Source organism: Garra rufa, chromosome 14 (assembly GCF_049309525.1).
Source record: "Garra rufa chromosome 14, GarRuf1.0, whole genome shotgun sequence".
Lineage (NCBI taxonomy): Eukaryota > Metazoa > Chordata > Actinopteri > Cypriniformes > Cyprinidae > Garra > Garra rufa.
Window position 1 is genome coordinate 39,266,400 of NC_133374.1, and position 19,977 is coordinate 39,286,376.

At 52.0% G+C, this 19,977-nt stretch overlaps 27 non-coding genes across 27 annotated transcripts; all 27 read right to left on the minus strand.

Annotated features, from left to right (window-relative positions):
- Positions 1-78: 78 nt before the first annotated feature.
- On the minus strand, positions 79-185 carry LOC141285527 (U6 spliceosomal RNA). The gene has a single exon (XR_012338655.1). It is a non-coding gene; the product is annotated as a U6 spliceosomal RNA (small nuclear RNA).
- A 648-nt stretch (positions 186-833) lies between these two features.
- On the minus strand, positions 834-940 carry LOC141286020 (U6 spliceosomal RNA). Its single transcript, XR_012339144.1, has one exon. It is a non-coding gene; the product is annotated as a U6 spliceosomal RNA (small nuclear RNA).
- Positions 941-1,588: 648 nt separating this feature from the next.
- Positions 1,589-1,695, minus strand: LOC141286021 (U6 spliceosomal RNA). The gene has a single exon (XR_012339145.1). It is a non-coding gene; the product is annotated as a U6 spliceosomal RNA (small nuclear RNA).
- A 648-nt stretch (positions 1,696-2,343) lies between these two features.
- LOC141285778 (U6 spliceosomal RNA) lies at positions 2,344-2,450 on the minus strand. Its single transcript, XR_012338903.1, has one exon. It is a non-coding gene; the product is annotated as a U6 spliceosomal RNA (small nuclear RNA).
- A 648-nt stretch (positions 2,451-3,098) lies between these two features.
- On the minus strand, positions 3,099-3,205 carry LOC141285528 (U6 spliceosomal RNA). Its single transcript, XR_012338656.1, has one exon. It is a non-coding gene; the product is annotated as a U6 spliceosomal RNA (small nuclear RNA).
- A 648-nt stretch (positions 3,206-3,853) lies between these two features.
- On the minus strand, positions 3,854-3,960 carry LOC141286023 (U6 spliceosomal RNA). The gene has a single exon (XR_012339146.1). It is a non-coding gene; the product is annotated as a U6 spliceosomal RNA (small nuclear RNA).
- A 648-nt stretch (positions 3,961-4,608) lies between these two features.
- On the minus strand, positions 4,609-4,715 carry LOC141285530 (U6 spliceosomal RNA). Its single transcript, XR_012338659.1, has one exon. It is a non-coding gene; the product is annotated as a U6 spliceosomal RNA (small nuclear RNA).
- A 648-nt stretch (positions 4,716-5,363) lies between these two features.
- LOC141285513 (U6 spliceosomal RNA) lies at positions 5,364-5,470 on the minus strand. Its single transcript, XR_012338642.1, has one exon. It is a non-coding gene; the product is annotated as a U6 spliceosomal RNA (small nuclear RNA).
- Positions 5,471-6,118: 648 nt separating this feature from the next.
- On the minus strand, positions 6,119-6,225 carry LOC141286024 (U6 spliceosomal RNA). The gene has a single exon (XR_012339147.1). It is a non-coding gene; the product is annotated as a U6 spliceosomal RNA (small nuclear RNA).
- Positions 6,226-6,873: 648 nt separating this feature from the next.
- LOC141286025 (U6 spliceosomal RNA) lies at positions 6,874-6,980 on the minus strand. Its single transcript, XR_012339148.1, has one exon. It is a non-coding gene; the product is annotated as a U6 spliceosomal RNA (small nuclear RNA).
- Positions 6,981-7,628: 648 nt separating this feature from the next.
- On the minus strand, positions 7,629-7,735 carry LOC141285780 (U6 spliceosomal RNA). Its single transcript, XR_012338904.1, has one exon. It is a non-coding gene; the product is annotated as a U6 spliceosomal RNA (small nuclear RNA).
- Positions 7,736-8,383: 648 nt separating this feature from the next.
- On the minus strand, positions 8,384-8,490 carry LOC141285563 (U6 spliceosomal RNA). The gene has a single exon (XR_012338691.1). It is a non-coding gene; the product is annotated as a U6 spliceosomal RNA (small nuclear RNA).
- A 648-nt stretch (positions 8,491-9,138) lies between these two features.
- Positions 9,139-9,245, minus strand: LOC141286090 (U6 spliceosomal RNA). Its single transcript, XR_012339213.1, has one exon. It is a non-coding gene; the product is annotated as a U6 spliceosomal RNA (small nuclear RNA).
- Positions 9,246-9,893: 648 nt separating this feature from the next.
- On the minus strand, positions 9,894-10,000 carry LOC141285781 (U6 spliceosomal RNA). Its single transcript, XR_012338905.1, has one exon. It is a non-coding gene; the product is annotated as a U6 spliceosomal RNA (small nuclear RNA).
- A 648-nt stretch (positions 10,001-10,648) lies between these two features.
- LOC141286026 (U6 spliceosomal RNA) lies at positions 10,649-10,755 on the minus strand. The gene has a single exon (XR_012339149.1). It is a non-coding gene; the product is annotated as a U6 spliceosomal RNA (small nuclear RNA).
- A 648-nt stretch (positions 10,756-11,403) lies between these two features.
- Positions 11,404-11,510, minus strand: LOC141286027 (U6 spliceosomal RNA). The gene has a single exon (XR_012339151.1). It is a non-coding gene; the product is annotated as a U6 spliceosomal RNA (small nuclear RNA).
- Positions 11,511-12,158: 648 nt separating this feature from the next.
- Positions 12,159-12,265, minus strand: LOC141286029 (U6 spliceosomal RNA). Its single transcript, XR_012339153.1, has one exon. It is a non-coding gene; the product is annotated as a U6 spliceosomal RNA (small nuclear RNA).
- A 648-nt stretch (positions 12,266-12,913) lies between these two features.
- LOC141286030 (U6 spliceosomal RNA) lies at positions 12,914-13,020 on the minus strand. Its single transcript, XR_012339154.1, has one exon. It is a non-coding gene; the product is annotated as a U6 spliceosomal RNA (small nuclear RNA).
- A 648-nt stretch (positions 13,021-13,668) lies between these two features.
- LOC141286031 (U6 spliceosomal RNA) lies at positions 13,669-13,775 on the minus strand. Its single transcript, XR_012339155.1, has one exon. It is a non-coding gene; the product is annotated as a U6 spliceosomal RNA (small nuclear RNA).
- A 648-nt stretch (positions 13,776-14,423) lies between these two features.
- On the minus strand, positions 14,424-14,530 carry LOC141286032 (U6 spliceosomal RNA). The gene has a single exon (XR_012339156.1). It is a non-coding gene; the product is annotated as a U6 spliceosomal RNA (small nuclear RNA).
- Positions 14,531-15,178: 648 nt separating this feature from the next.
- On the minus strand, positions 15,179-15,285 carry LOC141285745 (U6 spliceosomal RNA). Its single transcript, XR_012338870.1, has one exon. It is a non-coding gene; the product is annotated as a U6 spliceosomal RNA (small nuclear RNA).
- A 648-nt stretch (positions 15,286-15,933) lies between these two features.
- On the minus strand, positions 15,934-16,040 carry LOC141286034 (U6 spliceosomal RNA). Its single transcript, XR_012339157.1, has one exon. It is a non-coding gene; the product is annotated as a U6 spliceosomal RNA (small nuclear RNA).
- Positions 16,041-16,688: 648 nt separating this feature from the next.
- Positions 16,689-16,795, minus strand: LOC141286054 (U6 spliceosomal RNA). The gene has a single exon (XR_012339178.1). It is a non-coding gene; the product is annotated as a U6 spliceosomal RNA (small nuclear RNA).
- A 648-nt stretch (positions 16,796-17,443) lies between these two features.
- LOC141285522 (U6 spliceosomal RNA) lies at positions 17,444-17,550 on the minus strand. The gene has a single exon (XR_012338651.1). It is a non-coding gene; the product is annotated as a U6 spliceosomal RNA (small nuclear RNA).
- Positions 17,551-18,198: 648 nt separating this feature from the next.
- LOC141286035 (U6 spliceosomal RNA) lies at positions 18,199-18,305 on the minus strand. Its single transcript, XR_012339158.1, has one exon. It is a non-coding gene; the product is annotated as a U6 spliceosomal RNA (small nuclear RNA).
- A 648-nt stretch (positions 18,306-18,953) lies between these two features.
- On the minus strand, positions 18,954-19,060 carry LOC141286080 (U6 spliceosomal RNA). The gene has a single exon (XR_012339203.1). It is a non-coding gene; the product is annotated as a U6 spliceosomal RNA (small nuclear RNA).
- A 648-nt stretch (positions 19,061-19,708) lies between these two features.
- Positions 19,709-19,815, minus strand: LOC141286056 (U6 spliceosomal RNA). The gene has a single exon (XR_012339179.1). It is a non-coding gene; the product is annotated as a U6 spliceosomal RNA (small nuclear RNA).
- Between the last annotated feature and the right edge of the window lie 162 nt (positions 19,816-19,977).

Here is a 19,977-nt window from a genome sequence, read left to right on the forward strand (position 1 = left end):
AAACGCTCCCACGCTGAAACCTGCGTATACTTACCACACGAGGGCCCACCGAGCAGAGGAGCGCAAATGTCGCAAGCCAAAAATATGGAGCGCTTCACGGATTTGCGTGTCATCCTTTCGCAGGGGCCATGTTAATCTTCTCTGTATCGATCCAATTTTAGTATATGTGCCGCCGTGGCGAGCACAAGACTGCTGGCCCGCTCGAGGTATCTGTACCCCTCGGGTCCCTGCGAGCTCTCGCCAAGGTGGTAGGGCCCAGCGAGCCAAAGCTGCAGTCAGTTAAGGAAACGAACGGCACTTGGATCATTCTACCGAGGGGAGCTGTCTGTTGATTTGTCTTGACCATCTGACACAATGCATCCTATTATTTTAGCAGAAGAACTTTCAAAAAAATGCAATGCCAGTCACGGGCTGGCCTTACGGCTTTTGGATTTTTCGACCGGCGGGCAGCAAAGGGTCAGGATAAGCGGACTCTGACCGGGCGCACGCCATGCATCTCTTGGCATCTCCACAAGGTGGCGTACTGTCACCGATTCTCTTCTTAATTTCTATAAGGGAGCGTTGAAGTGCTCAGGCTAATTGCATTGTGGTTATAAGCGCAGAAGACACACTTCTCCTCGCCCTGCTCTCAAGCTCGGAGTATGACGACAGCCATGTGCTTCGTGAGTTTGTCGCGTGGTGTGATGGAGCTGGGCCGCAATGAAATATCTCTAAAACGCTTTGAGATGGTGAGGGTGTGTGGCGATTTAGAACAAAAACGCTCCCACGCTGAAACCTGCGTATACTTACCACACGAGGGCCCACCGAGCAGAGGAGCGCAAATGTCGCAAGCCAAAAATATGGAGCGCTTCACGGATTTGCGTGTCATCCTTTCGCAGGGGCCATGCTAATCTTCTCTGTATCGATCCAATTTTAGTATATGTGCCGCCGTGGCGAGCACAAGACTGCTGGCCCGCTCGAGGTATCTGTACCCCTCGGGTCCCTGCGAGCTCTCGCCAAGGTGGTAGGGCCCAGCGAGCCAAAGCTGCAGTCAGTTAAGGAAACGAACGGCACTTGGATCATTCTACCGAGGGGAGCTGTCTGTTGATTTGTCTTGACCATCTGACACAATGCATCCTATTATTTTAGCAGAAGAACTTTCAAAAAAATGCAATGCCAGTCACGGGCTGGCCTTACGGCTTTTGGATTTTTCGACCGGCGGGCAGCAAAGGGTCAGGATAAGCGGACTCTGACCGGGCGCACGCCATGCATCTCTTGGCATCTCCACAAGGTGGCGTACTGTCACCGATTCTCTTCTTAATTTCTATAAGGGAGCGTTGAAGTGCTCAGGCTAATTGCATTGTGGTTATAAGCGCAGAAGACAAACTTCTCCTCGCCCTGCTCTCAAGCTCGGAGTATGACGACAGCCATGTGCTTCGTGAGTTTGTCGCGTGGTGTGATGGAGCTGGGCCGCAATGAAATATCTCTAAAACGCTTTGAGATGGTGAGGGTGTGTGGCGATTTAGAACAAAAACGCTCCCACGCTGAAACCTGCGTATACTTACCACACGAGGGCCCACCGAGCAGAGGAGCGCAAATGTCGCAAGCCAAAAATATGGAGCGCTTCACGGATTTGCGTGTCATCCTTTCGCAGGGGCCATGCTAATCTTCTCTGTATCGATCCAATTTTAGTATATGTGCCGCCGTGGCGAGCACAAGACTGCTGGCCCTCTCGAGGTATCTGTACCCCTCGGGTCCCTGCGAGCTCTCGCCAAGGTGGTAGGGCCCAGCGAGCCAAAGCTGCAGTCAGTTAAGGAAACGAACGGCACTTGGATCATTCTACCGAGGGGAGCTGTCTGTTGATTTGTCTTGACCATCTGACACAATGCATCCTATTATTTTAGCAGAAGAACTTTCAAAAAAATGCAATGCCAGTCACGGGCTTGCCTTACGGCTTTTGGATTTTTTGACCGGCGGGCAGCAAAGGGTCAGGATAAGCGGACTCTGACCGGGCGCACGCCATGCATCTCTTGGCATCTCCACAAGGTGGCGTACTGTCACCGATTCTCTTCTTAATTTCTATAAGGGAGCGTTGAAGTGCTCAGGCTAATTGCATTGTGGTTATAAGCGCAGAAGACACACTTCTCCTCGCCCTGCTCTCAAGCTCGGAGTATGACGACAGCCATGTGCTTCGTGAGTTTGTCGCGTGGTGTGATGGAGCTGGGCCGCAATGAAATATCTCTAAAACGCTTTGAGATGGTGAGGGTGTGTGGCGATTTAGAACAAAAACGCTCCCACGCTGAAACCTGCGTATACTTACCACACGAGGGCCCACCGTGCAGAGGAGCGCAAATGTCGCAAGCCAAAAATATGGAGCGCTTCACGGATTTGCGTGTCATCCTTTCGCAGGGGCCATGCTAATCTTCTCTGTATCGATCCAATTTTAGTATATGTGCCTCCGTGGCGAGCACAAGACTGCTGGCCCGCTCGAGGTATCTGTACCCCTCGGGTCCCTGCGAGCTCTCGCCAAGGTGGTAGGGCCCAGCGAGCCAAAGCTGCAGTCAGTTAAGGAAACGAACGGCACTTGGATCATTCTACCGAGGGGAGCTGTCTGTTGATTTGTCTTGACCATCTGACACAATGCATCCTATTATTTTAGCAGAAGAACTTTCAAACAAATGCAATGCCAGTCACGGGCTGGCCTTACGGCTTTTGGACTTTTCGACCGGCGGGCAGCAAAGGGTCAGGATAAGCGGACTCTGACCGGGCGCACGCCATGCATCTCTTGGCATCTCCACAAGGTGGCGTACTGTCACCGATTCTCTTCTTAATTTCTATAAGGGAGCGTTGAAGTGCTCAGGCTAATTGCATTGTGGTTATAAGCGCAGAAGACACACTTCTCCTCACCCTGCTCTCAAGCTCGGAGTATGACGACAGCCATGTGCTTCGTGAGTTTGTCGCGTGGTGTGATGGAGCTGGGCCGCAATGAAATATCTCTAAAACGCTTTGAGATGGTGAGGGTGTGTGGCGATTTAGAACAAAAACGCTCCCACGCTGAAACCTGCGTATACTTACCACACGAGGGCCCACCGAGCAGAGGAGCGCAAATGTCGCAAGCCAAAAATATGGAGCGCTTCACGGATTTGCGTGTCATCCTTTCGCAGGGGCCATGTTAATCTTCTCTGTATCGATCCAATTTTAGTATATGTGCCGCCGTGGCGAGCACAAGACTGCTGGCCCGCTCGAGGTATCTGTACCCCTCGGGTCCCTGCGAGCTCTCGCCAAGGTGGTAGGGCCCAGCGAGCCAAAGCTGCAGTCAGTTAAGGAAACGAACGGCACTTGGATCATTCTACCGAGGGGAGCTGTCTGTTGATTTGTCTTGACCATCTGACACAATGCATCCTATTATTTTAGCAGAAGAACTTTCAAAAAAATGCAATGCCAGTCACGGGCTGGCCTTACGGCTTTTGGATTTTTCGACCGGCGGGCAGCAAAGGGTCAGGATAAGCGGACTCTGACCGGGCGCACGCCATGCATCTCTTGGCATCTCCACAAGGTGGCGTACTGTCACCGATTCTCTTCTTAATTTCTATAAGGGAGCGTTGAAGTGCTCAGGCTAATTGCATTGTGGTTATAAGCGCAGAAGACACACTTCTCCTCGCCCTGCTCTCAAGCTCGGAGTATGACGACAGCCATGTGCTTCGTGAGTTTGTCGCGTGGTGTGATGGAGCTGGGCCGCAATGAAATATCTCTAAAACGCTTTGAGATGGTGAGGGTGTGTGGCGATTTAGAACAAAAACGCTCCCACGCTGAAACCTGCGTATACTTACCACACGAGGGCCCACCGAGCAGAGGAGCGCAAATGTCGCAAGCCAAAAATATGGAGCGCTTCACGGATTTGCGTGTCATCCTTTCGCAGGGGCCATGCTAATCTTCTCTGTATCGATCCAATTTTAGTATATGTGCCGCCGTGGCGAGCACAAGACTGCTGGCCCGCTCGAGGTATCTGTACCCCTCGGGTCCCTGCGAGCTCTCGCCAAGGTGGTAGGGCCCAGCGAGCCAAAGCTGCAGTCAGTTAAGGAAACGAACGGCACTTGGATCATTCTACCGAGGGGAGCTGTCTGTTGATTTGTCTTGACCATCTGACACAATGCATCCTATTATTTTAGCAGAAGAACTTTCAAACAAATGCAATGCCAGTCACGGGCTGGCCTTACGGCTTTTGGACTTTTCGACCGGCGGGCAGCAAAGGGTCAGGATAAGCGGACTCTGACCGGGCGCACGCCATGCATCTCTTGGCATCTCCACAAGGTGGCGTACTGTCACCGATTCTCTTCTTAATTTCTATAAGGGAGCGTTGAAGTGCTCAGGCTAATTGCATTGTGGTTATAAGCGCAGAAGACACACTTCTCCTCACCCTGCTCTCAAGCTCGGAGTATGACGACAGCCATGTGCTTCGTGAGTTTGTCGCGTGGTGTGATGGAGCTGGGCCGCAATGAAATATCTCTAAAACGCTTTGAGATGGTGAGGGTGTGTGGCGATTTAGAACAAAAACGCTCCCACGCTGAAACCTGCGTATACTTACCACACGAGGGCCCACCGAGCAGAGGAGCGCAAATGTCGCAAGCCAAAAATATGGAGCGCTTCACGGATTTGCGTGTCATCCTTTCGCAGGGGCCATGTTAATCTTCTCTGTATCGATCCAATTTTAGTATATGTGCCGCCGTGGCGAGCACAAGACTGCTGGCCCGCTCGAGGTATCTGTACCCCTCGGGTCCCTGCGAGCTCTCGCCAAGGTGGTAGGGCCCAGCGAGCCAAAGCTGCAGTCAGTTAAGGAAACGAACGGCACTTGGATCATTCTACCGAGGGGAGCTGTCTGTTGATTTGTCTTGACCATCTGACACAATGCATCCTATTATTTTAGCAGAAGAACTTTCAAAAAAATGCAATGCCAGTCACGGGCTGGCCTTACGGCTTTTGGATTTTTCGACCGGCGGGCAGCAAAGGGTCAGGATAAGCGGACTCTGACCGGGCGCACGCCATGCATCTCTTGGCATCTCCACAAGGTGGCGTACTGTCACCGATTCTCTTCTTAATTTCTATAAGGGAGCGTTGAAGTGCTCAGGCTAATTGCATTGTGGTTATAAGCGCAGAAGACACACTTCTCCTCGCCCTGCTCTCAAGCTCGGAGTATGACGACAGCCATGTGCTTCGTGAGTTTGTCGCGTGGTGTGATGGAGCTGGGCCGCAATGAAATATCTCTAAAACGCTTTGAGATGGTGAGGGTGTGTGGCGATTTAGAACAAAAACGCTCCCACGCTGAAACCTGCGTATACTTACCACACGAGGGCCCACCGAGCAGAGGAGCGCAAATGTCGCAAGCCAAAAATATGGAGCGCTTCACGGATTTGCGTGTCATCCTTTCGCAGGAGCCATGCTAATCTTCTCTGTATCGATCCAATTTTAGTATATGTGCCGCCGTGGCGAGCACAAGACTGCTGGCCCGCTCGAGGTATCTGTACCCCTCGGGTCCCTGCGAGCTCTCGCCAAGGTGGTAGGGCCCAGCAAGCCAAAGCTGCAGTCAGTTAAGGAAACGAACGGCACTTGGATCATTCTACCGAGGGGAGCTGTCTGTTGATTTGTCTTGACCATCTGACACAATGCATCCTATTATTTTAGCAGAAGAACTTTCAAACAAATGCAATGCCAGTCACGGGCTGGCCTTACGGCTTTTGGACTTTTCGACCGGCGGGCAGCAAAGGGTCAGGATAAGCGGACTCTGACCGGGCGCACGCCATGCATCTCTTGGCATCTCCACAAGGTGGCGTACTGTCACCGATTCTCTTCTTAATTTCTATAAGGGAGCGTTGAAGTGCTCAGGCTAATTGCATTGTGGTTATAAGCGCAGAAGACACACTTCTCCTCGCCCTGCTCTCAAGCTCGGAGTATGACGACAGCCATGTGCTTCGTGAGTTTGTCGCGTGGTGTGATGGAGCTGGGCCGCAATGAAATATCTCTAAAACGCTTTGAGATGGTGAGGGTGTGTGGCGATTTAGAACAAAAACGCTCCCACGCTGAAACCTGCGTATACTTACCACACGAGGGCCCACCGAGCAGAGGAGCGCAAATGTCGCAAGCCAAAAATATGGAGCGCTTCACGGATTTGCGTGTCATCCTTTCGCAGGGGCCATGCTAATCTTCTCTGTATCGATCCAATTTTAGTATATGTGCCGCCGTGGCGAGCACAAGACTGCTGGCCCGCTCGAGGTATCTGTACCCCTCGGGTCCCTGCGAGCTCTCGCCAAGGTGGTAGGGCCCAGCGAGCCAAAGCTGCAGTCAGTTAAGGAAACGAACGGCACTTGGATCATTCTACCGAGGGGAGCTGTCTGTTGATTTGTCTTGACCATCTGACACAATGCATCCTATTATTTTAGCAGAAGAACTTTCAAAAAAATGCAATGCCAGTCACGGGCTGGCCTTACGGCTTTTGGATTTTTCGACCGGCGGGCAGCAAAGGGTCAGGATAAGCGGACTCTGACCGGGCGCACGCCATGCATCTCTTGGCATCTCCACAAGGTGGCGTACTGTCACCGATTCTCTTCTTAATTTCTATAAGGGAGCGTTGAAGTGCTCAGGCTAATTGCATTGTGGTTATAAGCGCAGAAGACAAACTTCTCCTCGCCCTGCTCTCAAGCTCGGAGTATGACGACAGCCATGTGCTTCGTGAGTTTGTCGCGTGGTGTGATGGAGCTGGGCCGCAATGAAATATCTCTAAAACGCTTTGAGATGGTGAGGGTGTGTGGCGATTTAGAACAAAAACGCTCCCACGCTGAAACCTGCGTATACTTACCACACGAGGGCCCACCGAGCAGAGGAGCGCAAATGTCGCAAGCCAAAAATATGGAGCGCTTCACGGATTTGCGTGTCATCCTTTCGCAGGGGCCATGCTAATCTTCTCTGTATCGATCCAATTTTAGTATATGTGCCGCCGTGGCGAGCACAAGACTGCTGGCCCTCTCGAGGTATCTGTACCCCTCGGGTCCCTGCGAGCTCTCGCCAAGGTGGTAGGGCCCAGCGAGCCAAAGCTGCAGTCAGTTAAGGAAACGAACGGCACTTGGATCATTCTACCGAGGGGAGCTGTCTGTTGATTTGTCTTGACCATCTGACACAATGCATCCTATTATTTTAGCAGAAGAACTTTCAAAAAAATGCAATGCCAGTCACGGGCTTGCCTTACGGCTTTTGGATTTTTTGACCGGCGGGCAGCAAAGGGTCAGGATAAGCGGACTCTGACCGGGCGCACGCCATGCATCTCTTGGCATCTCCACAAGGTGGCGTACTGTCACCGATTCTCTTCTTAATTTCTATAAGGGAGCGTTGAAGTGCTCAGGCTAATTGCATTGTGGTTATAAGCGCAGAAGACACACTTCTCCTCGCCCTGCTCTCAAGCTCGGAGTATGACGACAGCCATGTGCTTCGTGAGTTTGTCGCGTGGTGTGATGGAGCTGGGCCGCAATGAAATATCTCTAAAACGCTTTGAGATGGTGAGGGTGTGTGGCGATTTAGAACAAAAACGCTCCCACGCTGAAACCTGCGTATACTTACCACACGAGGGCCCACCGTGCAGAGGAGCGCAAATGTCGCAAGCCAAAAATATGGAGCGCTTCACGGATTTGCGTGTCATCCTTTCGCAGGGGCCATGCTAATCTTCTCTGTATCGATCCAATTTTAGTATATGTGCCTCCGTGGCGAGCACAAGACTGCTGGCCCGCTCGAGGTATCTGTACCCCTCGGGTCCCTGCGAGCTCTCGCCAAGGTGGTAGGGCCCAGCGAGCCAAAGCTGCAGTCAGTTAAGGAAACGAACGGCACTTGGATCATTCTACCGAGGGGAGCTGTCTGTTGATTTGTCTTGACCATCTGACACAATGCATCCTATTATTTTAGCAGAAGAACTTTCAAACAAATGCAATGCCAGTCACGGGCTGGCCTTACGGCTTTTGGACTTTTCGACCGGCGGGCAGCAAAGGGTCAGGATAAGCGGACTCTGACCGGGCGCACGCCATGCATCTCTTGGCATCTCCACAAGGTGGCGTACTGTCACCGATTCTCTTCTTAATTTCTATAAGGGAGCGTTGAAGTGCTCAGGCTAATTGCATTGTGGTTATAAGCGCAGAAGACACACTTCTCCTCGCCCTGCTCTCAAGCTCGGAGTATGACGACAGCCATGTGCTTCGTGAGTTTGTCGCGTGGTGTGATGGAGCTGGGCCGCAATGAAATATCTCTAAAACGCTTTGAGATGGTGAGGGTGTGTGGCGATTTAGAACAAATACGCTCCCACGCTGAAACCTGCGTATACTTACCACACGAGGGCCCACCGAGCAGAGGAGCGCAAATGTCGCAAGCCAAAAATATGGAGCGCTTCACGGATTTGCGTGTCATCCTTTCACAGGGGCCATGTTAATCTTCTCTGTATCGATCCAATTTTAGTATATGTGCTGCCGTGGCGAGCACAAGACTGCTGGCCCGCTCGAGGTATCTGTACCCCTCGGGTCCCTGCGAGCTCTCGCCAAGGTGGTAGGGCCCAGCGAGCCAAAGCTGCAGTCAGTTAAGGAAACGAACGGCACTTGGATCATTCTGCCGAGGGGAGCTGTCTGTTGATTTGTCTTGACCATCTGACACAATGCATCCTATTATTTTAACAGAAGAACTTTAAAAAAAATGCAATGCCAGTCACGGGCTGGCCTTACGGCTTTTGGACTTTTCGACCGGCGGGCAGCAAAGGGTCAGGATAAGCGGACTCTGACCGGGCGCACGCCATGCATCTCTTGGCATCTCCACAAGGTGGCGTACTGTCACCGATTCTCTTCTTAATTTCTATAAGGGAGCGTTGAAGTGCTCAGGCTAATTGCATTGTGGTTATAAGCGCAGAAGACACACTTCTCCTCGCCCTGCTCTCAAGCTCGGAGTATGACGACAGCCATGTGCTTCGTGAGTTTGTCGCGTGGTGTGATGGAGCTGGGCCGCAATGAAATATCTCTAAAACGCTTTGAGATGGTGAGGGTGTCTGGCGATTTAGAACAAAAACGCTCCCACGCTGAAACCTGCGTATACTTACCACACGAGGGCCCACCGAGCAGAGGAGCGCAAATGTCGCAAGCCAAAAATATGGAGCGCTTCACGGATTTGCGTGTCATCCTTTCGCAGGGGCCATGCTAATCTTCTCTGTATCAATCCAATTTTAGTATATGTGCCGCCGTGGCGAGCACAAGACTGCTGGCCCGCTCGAGGTATCTGTACCCCTCGGGTCCCTGCGAGCTCTCGCCAAGGTGGTAGGGCCCAGCGAGCCAAAGCTGCAGTCAGTTAAGGAAACGAACGGCACTTGGATCATTCTACCGAGGGGAGCTGTCTGTTGATTTGTCTTGACCATCTGACACAATGCATCCTATTATTTTAGCAGAAGAACTTTCAAACAAATGCAATGCCAGTCACGGGCTGGCCTTACGGCTTTTGGACTTTTCGACCGGCGGGCAGCAAAGGGTCAGGATAAGCGGACTCTGACCGGGCGCACGCCATGCATCTCTTGGCATCTCCACAAGGTGGCGTACTGTCACCGATTCTCTTCTTAATTTCTATAAGGGAGCGTTGAAGTGCTCAGGCTAATTGCATTGTGGTTATAAGCGCAGAAGACACACTTCTCCTCGCCCTGCTCTCAAGCTCGGAGTATGACGACAGCCATGTGCTTCGTGAGTTTGTCGCGTGGTGTGATGGAGCTGGGCCGCAATGAAATATCTCTAAAACGCTTTGAGATGGTGAGGGTGTGTGGCGATTTAGAACAAAAACGCTCCCACGCTGAAACCTGCGTATACTTACCACACGAGGGCCCACCGTGCAGAGGAGCGCAAATGTCGCAAGCCAAAAATATGGAGCGCTTCACGGATTTGCGTGTCATCCTTTCGCAGGGGCCATGCTAATCTTCTCTGTATCGATCCAATTTTAGTATATGTGCCTCCGTGGCGAGCACAAGACTGCTGGCCCGCTCGAGGTATCTGTACCCCTCGGGTCCCTGCGAGCTCTCGCCAAGGTGGTAGGGCCCAGCGAGCCAAAGCTGCAGTCAGTTAAGGAAACGAACGGCACTTGGATCATTCTACCGAGGGGAGCTGTCTGTTGATTTGTCTTGACCATCTGACACAATGCATCCTATTATTTTAGCAGAAGAACTTTCAAACAAATGCAATGCCAGTCACGGGCTGGCCTTACGGCTTTTGGACTTTTCGACCGGCGGGCAGCAAAGGGTCAGGATAAGCGGACTCTGACCGGGCGCACGCCATGCATCTCTTGGCATCTCCACAAGGTGGCGTACTGTCACCGATTCTCTTCTTAATTTCTATAAGGGAGCGTTGAAGTGCTCAGGCTAATTGCATTGTGGTTATAAGCGCAGAAGACACACTTCTCCTCGCCCTGCTCTCAAGCTCGGAGTATGACGACAGCCATGTGCTTCGTGAGTTTGTCGCGTGGTGTGATGGAGCTGGGCCGCAATGAAATATCTCTAAAACGCTTTGAGATGGTGAGGGTGTGTGGCGATTCAGAACAAAAACGCTCCCACGCTGAAACCTGCGTATACTTACCACACGAGGGCCCACCGAGCAGAGGAGCGCAAATGTCGCAAGCCAAAAATATGGAGCGCTTCACGGATTTGCGTGTCATCCTTTCGCAGGGGCCATGCTAATCTTCTCTGTATCGATCCAATTTTAGTATATGTGCCGCCGTGGCGAGCACAAGACTGCTGGCCCGCTCGAGGTATCTGTACCCCTCGGGTCCCTGCGAGCTCTCGCCAAGGTGGTAGGGCCCAGCGAGCCAAAGCTGCAGTCAGTTAAGGAAACGAACGGCACTTGGATCATTCTACCGAGGGGAGCTGTCTGTTGATTTGTCTTGACCATCTGACACAATGCATCCTATTATTTTAGCAGAAGAACTTTCAAAAAAATGCAATGCCAGTCACGGGCTGGCCTTACGGCTTTTGGATTTTTCGACCGGCGGGCAGCAAAGGGTCAGGATAAGCGGACTCTGACCGGGCGCACGCCATGCATCTCTTGGCATCTCCACAAGGTGGCGTACTGTCACCGATTCTCTTCTTAATTTCTATAAGGGAGCGTTGAAGTGCTCAGGCTAATTGCATTGTGGTTATAAGCGCAGAAGACACACTTCTCCTCGCCCTGCTCTCAAGCTCGGAGTATGACGACAGCCATGTGCTTCGTGAGTTTGTCGCGTGGTGTGATGGAGCTGGGCCGCAATGAAATATCTCTAAAACGCTTTGAGATGGTGAGGGTGTGTGGCGATTTAGAACAAAAACGCTCCCACGCTGAAACCTGCGTATACTTACCACACGAGGGCCCACCGAGCAGAGGAGCGCAAATGTCGCAAGCCAAAAATATGGAGCGCTTCACGGATTTGCGTGTCATCCTTTCGCAGGGGCCATGCTAATCTTCTCTGTATCGATCCAATTTTAGTATATGTGCCGCCGTGGCGAGCACAAGACTGCTGGCCCGCTCGAGGTATCTGTACCCCTCGGGTCCCTGCGAGCTCTCGCCAAGGTGGTAGGGCCCAGCGAGTCAAAGCTGCAGTCAGTTAAGGAAACGAACGGCACTTGGATCATTCTACCGAGGGGAGCTGTCTGTTGATTTGTCTTGACCATCTGACACAATGCATCCTATTATTTTAGCAGAAGAACTTTCAAACAAATGCAATGCCAGTCACGGGCTGGCCTTACGGCTTTTGGACTTTTCGACCGGCGGGCAGCAAAGGGTCAGGATAAGCGGACTCTGACCGGGCGCACGCCATGCATCTCTTGGCATCTCCACAAGGTGGCGTACTGTCACCGATTCTCTTCTTAATTTCTATAAGGGAGCGTTGAAGTGCTCAGGCTAATTGCATTGTGGTTATAAGCGCAGAAGACACACTTCTCCTCGCCCTGCTCTCAAGCTCGGAGTATGACGACAGCCATGTGCTTCGTGAGTTTGTCGCGTGGTGTGATGGAGCTGGGCCGCAATGAAATATCTCTAAAACGCTTTGAGATGGTGAGGGTGTGTGGCGATTTAGAACAAAAACGCTCCCACGCTGAAACCTGCGTATACTTACCACACGAGGGCCCACCGAGCAGAGGAGCGCAAATGTCGCAAGCCAAAAATATGGAGCGCTTCACGGATTTGCGTGTCATCCTTTCGCAGGGGCCATGCTAATCTTCTCTGTATCGATCCAATTTTAGTATATGTGCCGCCGTGGCGAGCACAAGACTGCTGGCCCGCTCGAGGTATCTGTACCCCTCGGGTCCCTGCGAGCTCTCGCCAAGGTGGTAGGGCCCAGCGAGCCAAAGCTGCAGTCAGTTAAGGAAACGAACGGCACTTGGATCATTCTACCGAGGGGAGCTGTCTGTTGATTTGTCTTGACCATCTGACACAATGCATCCTATTATTTTAGCAGAAGAACTTTCAAACAAATGCAATGCCAGTCACGGGCTGGCCTTACGGCTTTTGGACTTTTCGACCGGCGGGCAGCAAAGGGTCAGGATAAGCGGACTCTGACCGGGCGCACGCCATGCATCTCTTAGGATCTCCACAAGGTGGCGTACTGTCACCGATTCTCTTCTTAATTTCTATAAGGGAGCGTTGAAGTGCTCAGGCTAATTGCATTGTGGTTATAAGCGCAGAAGACACACTTCTCCTCGCCCTGCTCTCAAGCTCGGAGTATGACGACAGCCATGTGCTTCGTGAGTTTGTCGCGTGGTGTGATGGAGCTGGGCCGCAATGAAATATCTCTAAAACGCTTTGAGATGGTGAGGGTGTGTGGCGATTTAGAACAAAAACGCTCCCACGCTGAAACCTGCGTATACTTACCACACGAGGGCCCACCGAGCAGAGGAGCGCAAATGTCGCAAGCCAAAAATATGGAGCGCTTCACGGATTTGCGTGTCATCCTTTCGCAGGGGCCATGCTAATCTTCTCTGTATCGATCCAATTTTAGTATATGTGCCGCCGTGGCGAGCACAAGACTGCTGGCCCGCTCGAGGTATCTGTACCCCTCGGGTCCCTGCGAGCTCTCGCCAAGGTGGTAGGGCCCAGCGAGCCAAAGCTGCAGTCAGTTAAGGAAACGAACGGCACTTGGATCATTCTACCGAGGGGAGCTGTCTGTTGATTTGTCTTGACCATCTGACACAATGCATCCTATTATTTTAGCAGAAGAACTTCCAAACAAATGCAATGCCAGTCACGGGCTGGCCTTACGGCTTTTGGACTTTTCGACCGGCGGGCAGCAAAGGGTCAGGATAAGCGGACTCTGACCGGGCGCACGCCATGCATCTCTTGGCATCTCCACAAGGTGGCGTACTGTCACCGATTCTCTTCTTAATTTCTATAAGGGAGCGTTGAAGTGCTCAGGCTAATTGCATTGTGGTTATAAGCGCAGAAGACACACTTTCCCTCGCCCTGCTCTCAAGCTCGGAGTATGACGACAGCCATGTGCTTCGTGAGTTTGTCGCATGGTGTGATGGAGCTGGGCCGCAATGAAATATCTCTAAAACGCTTTGAGATGGTGAGGGTGTGTGGCGATTTAGAACAAAAACGCTCCCACGCTGAAACCTGCGTATACTTACCACACGAGGGCCCACCGAGCAGAGGAGCGCAAATGTCGCAAGCCAAAAATATGGAGCGCTTCACGGATTTGCGTGTCATCCTTTCGCAGGGGCCATGCTAATCTTCTCTGTATCGATCCAATTTTAGTATATGTGCCGCCGTGGCGAGCACAAGACTGCTGGCCCGCTCGAGGTATCTGTACCCCTCGGGTCCCTGCGAGCTCTCGCCAAGGTGGTAGGGCCCAGCGAGCCAAAGCTGCAGTCAGTTAAGGAAACGAACGGCACTTGGATCATTCTACCGAGGGGAGCTGTCTGTTGATTTGTCTTGACCATCTGACACAATGCAACCTATTATTTTAGCAGAAGAACTTTCAAAAAAATGCAATGCCAGTCACGGGCTGGCCTTACGGCTTTTGGATTTTTCGACCGGCGGGCAGCAAAGGGTCAGGATAAGCGGACTCTGACCGGGCGCACGCCATGCATCTCTTGGCATCTCCACAAGGTGGCGTACTGTCACCGATTCTCTTCTTAATTTCTATAAGGGAGCGTTGAAGTGCTCAGGCTAATTGCATTGTGGTTATAAGCGCAGAAGACACACTTCTCCTCGCCCTGCTCTCAAGCTCGGAGTATGACGACAGCCATGTGCTTCGTGAGTTTGTCGCGTGGTGTGATGGAGCTGGGCCGCAATGAAATATCTCTAAAACGCTTTGAGATGGTGAGGGTGTCTGGCGATTTAGAACAAAAACGCTCCCACGCTGAAACCTGCGTATACTTACCACACGAGGGCCCACCGAGCAGAGGAGCGCAAATGTCGCAAGCCAAAAATATGGAGCGCTTCACGGATTTGCGTGTCATCCTTTCGCAGGGGCCATGCTAATCTTCTCTGTATCGATCCAATTTTAGTATATGTGCCGCCGTGGCGAGCACAAGACTGCTGGCCCGCTCGAGGTATCTGTACCCCTCGGGTCCCTGCGAGCTCTCGCCAAGGTGGTAGGGCCCAGCGAGCCAAAGCTGCAGTCAGTTAAGGAAACGAACGGCACTTGGATCATTCTACCGAGGGGAGCTGTCTGTTGTTTTGTCTTGACCATCTGACACAATGCATCCTATTATTTTAGCAGAAGAATTTTCAAATAAATGCAATGCCAGTCACGGGCTGGCCTTACGGCTTTTGGACTTTTCGACCGGCGGGCAGCAAAGGGTCAGGATAAGCGGACTCTGACCGGGCGCACGCCATGCATCTCTTGGCATCTCCACAAGGTGGCGTACTGTCAATGATTCTCTTCTTAATTTCTATAAGGGAGCGTTGAAGTGCTCAGGCTAATTGCATTGTGGTTATAAGCGCAGAAGACACACTTCTCCTCGCCCTGCTCTCAAGCTCGGAGTATGACGACAGCCATGTGCTTCGTGAGTTTGTCGCGTGGTGTGATGGAGCTGGGCCGCAATGAAATATCTCTAAAACGCTTTGAGATGGTGAGGGTGTGTGGCGATTTAGAACAAAAACGCTCCCACGCTGAAACCTGCGTATACTTACCACACGAGGGCCCACCGAGCAGAGGAGCGCAAATGTCGCAAGCCAAAAATATGGAGCGCTTCACGGATTTGCGTGTCATCCTTTCGCAGGGGCCATGCTAATCTTCTCTGTATCGATCCAATTTTAGTATATGTGCCGCCGAGGCGAGCACAAGACTGCTGGCCCGCTCAAGGTATCTGTACCCCTCGGGTCCCTGCGAGCTCTCGCCAAGGTGGTAGGGCCCAGCGAGCCAAAGCTGCAGTCAGTTAAGGAAACGAACGGCACTTGGATCATTCTACCGAGGGGAGCTGTCTGTTGATTTGTCTTGACCATCTGACACAATGCATCCTATTATTTTAGCAGAAGAACTTTCAAACAAATGCAATGCCAGTCACGGGCTGGCCTTACGGCTTTTGGACTTTTCGACCGGCGGGCAGCAAAGGGTCAGGATAAGCGGACTCTGATCGGGCGCACGCCATGCATCTCTTGGCATCTCCACAAGGTGGCGTACAGTCACCGATTCTCTTCTTAATTTCTATAAGGGAGCGTTGAAGTGCTCAGGCTAATTGCATTGTGGTTATAAGCGCAGAAGACACACTTCTCCTCACCCTGCTCTCAAGCTCGGAGTATGACGACAGCCATGTGCTTCGTGAGTTTGTCGCGTGGTGTGATGGAGCTGGGCCGCAATGAAATATCTCTAAAACGCTTTGAGATGGTGAGGGTGTCTGGCGATTTAGAACAAAAACGCTCCCACGCTGAAACCTGCGTATACTTACCACACGAGGGCCCACCGAGCAGAGGAGCGCAAATGTCGCAAGCCAAAAATATGGAGCGCTTCACGGATTTGCGTGTCATCCTTTCGCAGGGGCCATGCTAATCTTCTCTGTATCGATCCAATTTTAGTATATGTGCCGCCGTGGCGAGCACAAGACTGCTGGCCTGCTCGAGGTATCTGTACCCCTCGGGTCCCTGCGAGCTCTCGCCAAGGTGGTAGGGCCCAGCGAGCCAAAGCTGCAGTCAGTTAAGGAAACGAACGGCACTTGGATCATTCTACCGAGGGGAGCTGTCTGTTGATTTGTCTTGACCATCTGACACAATGCATCCTATTATTTTAGCAGAAGAATTTTCAAATAAATGCAATGCCAGTCACGGGCTGTCCTTACGGCTTTTGGACTTTTCGACTGGCGGGCAGGAAAGGGTCAGGATAAGCGGACTCTGACCGGGCGCACGCCATGCATCTCTTGGCATCTCCACAAGGTGGCGTTTTGTCACCGATTCTCTTCTTAATTTCTATAAGGGAGCGTTGAAAAGCTCAGGCTAATTGCCATGTGGTTATAAGCGTAGAACACACACTTCTCCTCGCCCTGCTCTCAAGCTCGGAGTATGACGACAGCCATGTGCTTCGTGAGTTTGTCGCGTGGTGTGATGGAGCTGGGCCGCAGTGAAATATCTCTAAAACGCTTTGAGATGGTGAGGGTGTGTGGCGATTTAGAACAAAAACGCTCCCACGCTGAAACCTGCGTATACTTACCACACGAGGGCCCACCGAGCAGAGGAGCGCAAATGTCGCAAGCCAAAAATATGGAGCGCTTCACGGATTTGCGTGTCATCCTTTCGCAGGGGCCATGCTAATCTTCTCTGTATCGATCCAATTTTAGTATATGTGCCGCCGTGGCAAGCACGAGACTGTTGGTCCGCTCGAGGTATCTGTACCCCTCGGGTCCCTGCGAGCTCTCGCCAAGGTGGTAGGGCCCAGCGAGCCAAAGCTGCAGTCAGTTAAGGAAACGAACGGCACTTGGATCATTCTACCGAGGGGAGCTGTCTGTTGATTTGTCTTGACCATCTGACACAATGCATCCTATTATTTTAGCAGAAGAACTTTCAAACAAATGCAATGCCAGTCACGGGCTGGCCTTACGGCTTTTGGACTTTTCGACCGGCGGGCAGCAAAGGGTCAGGATAAGCGGACTCTGACCGGGCGCACGCCATGCATCTCTTGGCATCTCCACAAGGTGGCGTACTGTCACCGATTCTCTTCTTAATTTCTATAAGGGAGCGTTGAAGTGCTCAGGCTAATTGCATTGTGGTTATAAGCGCAGAAGACACACTTCTCCTCGCCCTGCTCTCAAGCTCGGAGTATGACGACAGCCATGTGCTTCGTGAGTTTGTCGTGTGGTGTGATGGAGCTGGGCCGCAATGAAATATCTCTAAAACGCTTTGAGATGGTGAGGGTGTGTGGCGATTTAGAACAAAAACGCTCCCACGCTGAAACCTGCGTATACTTACCACACGAGGGCCCACCGAGCAGAGGAGCGCAAATGTCGCAAGCCAAAAATATGGAGCGCTTCATGGATTTGCGTGTCATCCTTTCGCAGGGGCCATGCTAATTTTCTCTGTATCGATCCAATTTTAGTATATGTGCCGCCGTGGCGAGCACAAGACTGCTGGCCCGCTCGAGGTATCTGTACCCCTCGGGTCCCTGCGAGCTCTCGCCAAGGTGGTAGGGCCCAGCGAGCCAAAGCTGCAGTCAGTTAAGGAAACGAACGGCACTTGGATCATTCTACCGAGGGGAGCTGTCTGTTGATTTGTCTTGACCATCTGACACAATGCATCCTATTATTTTAGCAGAAGAACTTTCAAAAAAATGCAATGCCAGTCACGGGCTGGCCTTACGGCTTTTGGATTTTTCGACCGGCGGGCAGCAAAGGGTCAGGATAAGCGGACTCTGACCGGGCGCACGCCATGCATCTCTTGGCATCTCCACAAGGTGGCGTACTGTCACCGATTCTCTTCTTAATTTCTATAAGGGAGCGTTGAAGTGCTCAGGCTAATTGCATTGTGGTTATAAGCGCAGAAGACACACTTCTCCTCGCCCTGCTCTCAAGCTCGGAGTATGACGACAGCCATGTGCTTCGTGAGTTTGTCGCGTGGTGTGATGGAGCTGGGCCGCAATGAAATATCTCTAAAACGCTTTGAGATGGTGAGGGTGTGTGGCGATTTAGAACAAAAACGCTCCCACGCTGAAACCTGCGTATACTTACCACACGAGGGCCCACCGAGCAGAGGAGCGCAAATGTCGCAAGCCAAAAATATGGAGCGCTTCACGGATTTGCGTGTCATCCTTTCGCAGGGGCCATGCTAATCTTCTCTGTATCGATCCAATTTTAGTATATGTGCCGCCGTGGCGAGCACAAGACTGCTGGCCCGCTCGAGGTATCTATACCCCTCGGATCCCTGCGAGCTCTCGCCAAGGTGGTAGGGCCCAGCGAGCCAAAGCTGCAGTCAGTTAAGGAAACGAACGGCACTTGGATCATTCTACCGAGGGGAGCTGTCTGTTGATTTGTCTTGACCATCTGACACAATGCATCCTATTATTTTAGCAGAAGAACTTTCAAACAAATGCAATGCCAGTCACGGGCTGGCCTTACGGCTTTTGGACTTTTCGACCGGCGGGCAGCAAAGGGTCAGGATAAGCGGACTCTGATCGGGCGCACGCCATGCATCTCTTGGCATCTCCACAAGGTGGCGTACTGTCACCGATTCTCTTCTTAATTTCTATAAGGGAGCGTTGAAGTGCTCAGGCTAATTGCATTGTGGTTATAAGCGCAGAAGACACACTTCTCCTCACCCTGCTCTCAAGCTCGGAGTATGACGACAGCCATGTGCTTCGTGAGTTTGTCGCGTGGTGTGATGGAGCTGGGCCGCAATGAAATATCTCTAAAACGCTTTGAGATGGTGAGGGTGTCTGGCGATTTAGAACAAAAACGCTCCCACGCTGAAACCTGCGTATACTTACCACTCGAGGGCCCACCGAGCAGAGGAGCGCAAATGTCGCAAGCCAAAAATATGGAGCGCTTCACGGATTTGCGTGTCATCCTTTCGCAGGGGCCATGCTAATCTTCTCTGTATCGATCCAATTTTAGTATATGTGCCGCCTTGGCGAGCACAAGACTGCTGGCCCGCTCGAGGTATCTGTAGCCCTCGGGTCCCTGCGAGCTCTCGCCAAGGTGGTAGGGCCCAGCGAGCCAAAGCTGCAGTCAGTTAAGGAAACGAACGGCACTTGGATCATTCTACCGAGGGGAGCTGTCTGTTGATTTGTCTTGACCATCTGACACAATGCATCCTATTATTTTAGCAGAAGAATTTTCAAATAAATGCAATGCCAGTCACGGGCTGTCCTTACGGCTTTTGGACTTTTCGACTGGCGGGCAGGAAAGGGTCAGGATAAGCGGACTCTGACCGGGCGCACGCCATGCATCTCTTGGCATCTCCACAAGGTGGCGTACTGTCACCGATTCTCTTCTTAATTTCTATAAGGGAGCGTTGAAGTGCTCAGGCTAATTGCATTGTGGTTATAAGCGCAGAAGACACACTTCTCCTCGCCCTGCTCTCAAGCTCGGAGTATGACGACAGCCATGTGCTTCGTGAGTTTGTCGCGTGGTGTGATGGAGCTGGGCCGCAATGAAATATCTCTAAAACGCTTTGAGATGGTGAGGGTGTGTGGCGATTTAGAACAAAAACGCTCCCACGCTGAAACCTGCGTATACTTACCACACGAGGGCCCACCGAGCAGAGGAGCGCAAATGTCGCAAGCCAAAAATATGGAGCGCTTCACGGATTTGCGTGTCATCCTTTCGCAGGGGCCATGCTAATCTTCTCTGTATCGATCCAATTTTAGTATATGTGCCGCCGTGGCAAGCACGAGACTGTTGGTCCGCTCGAGGTATCTGTACCCCTCGGGTCCCTGCGAGCTCTCGCCAAGGTGGTAGGGCCCAGCGAGCCAAAGCTGCAGTCAGTTAAGGAAACGAACGGCACTTGGATCATTCTACCGAGGGGAGCTGTCTGTTGATTTGTCTTGACCATC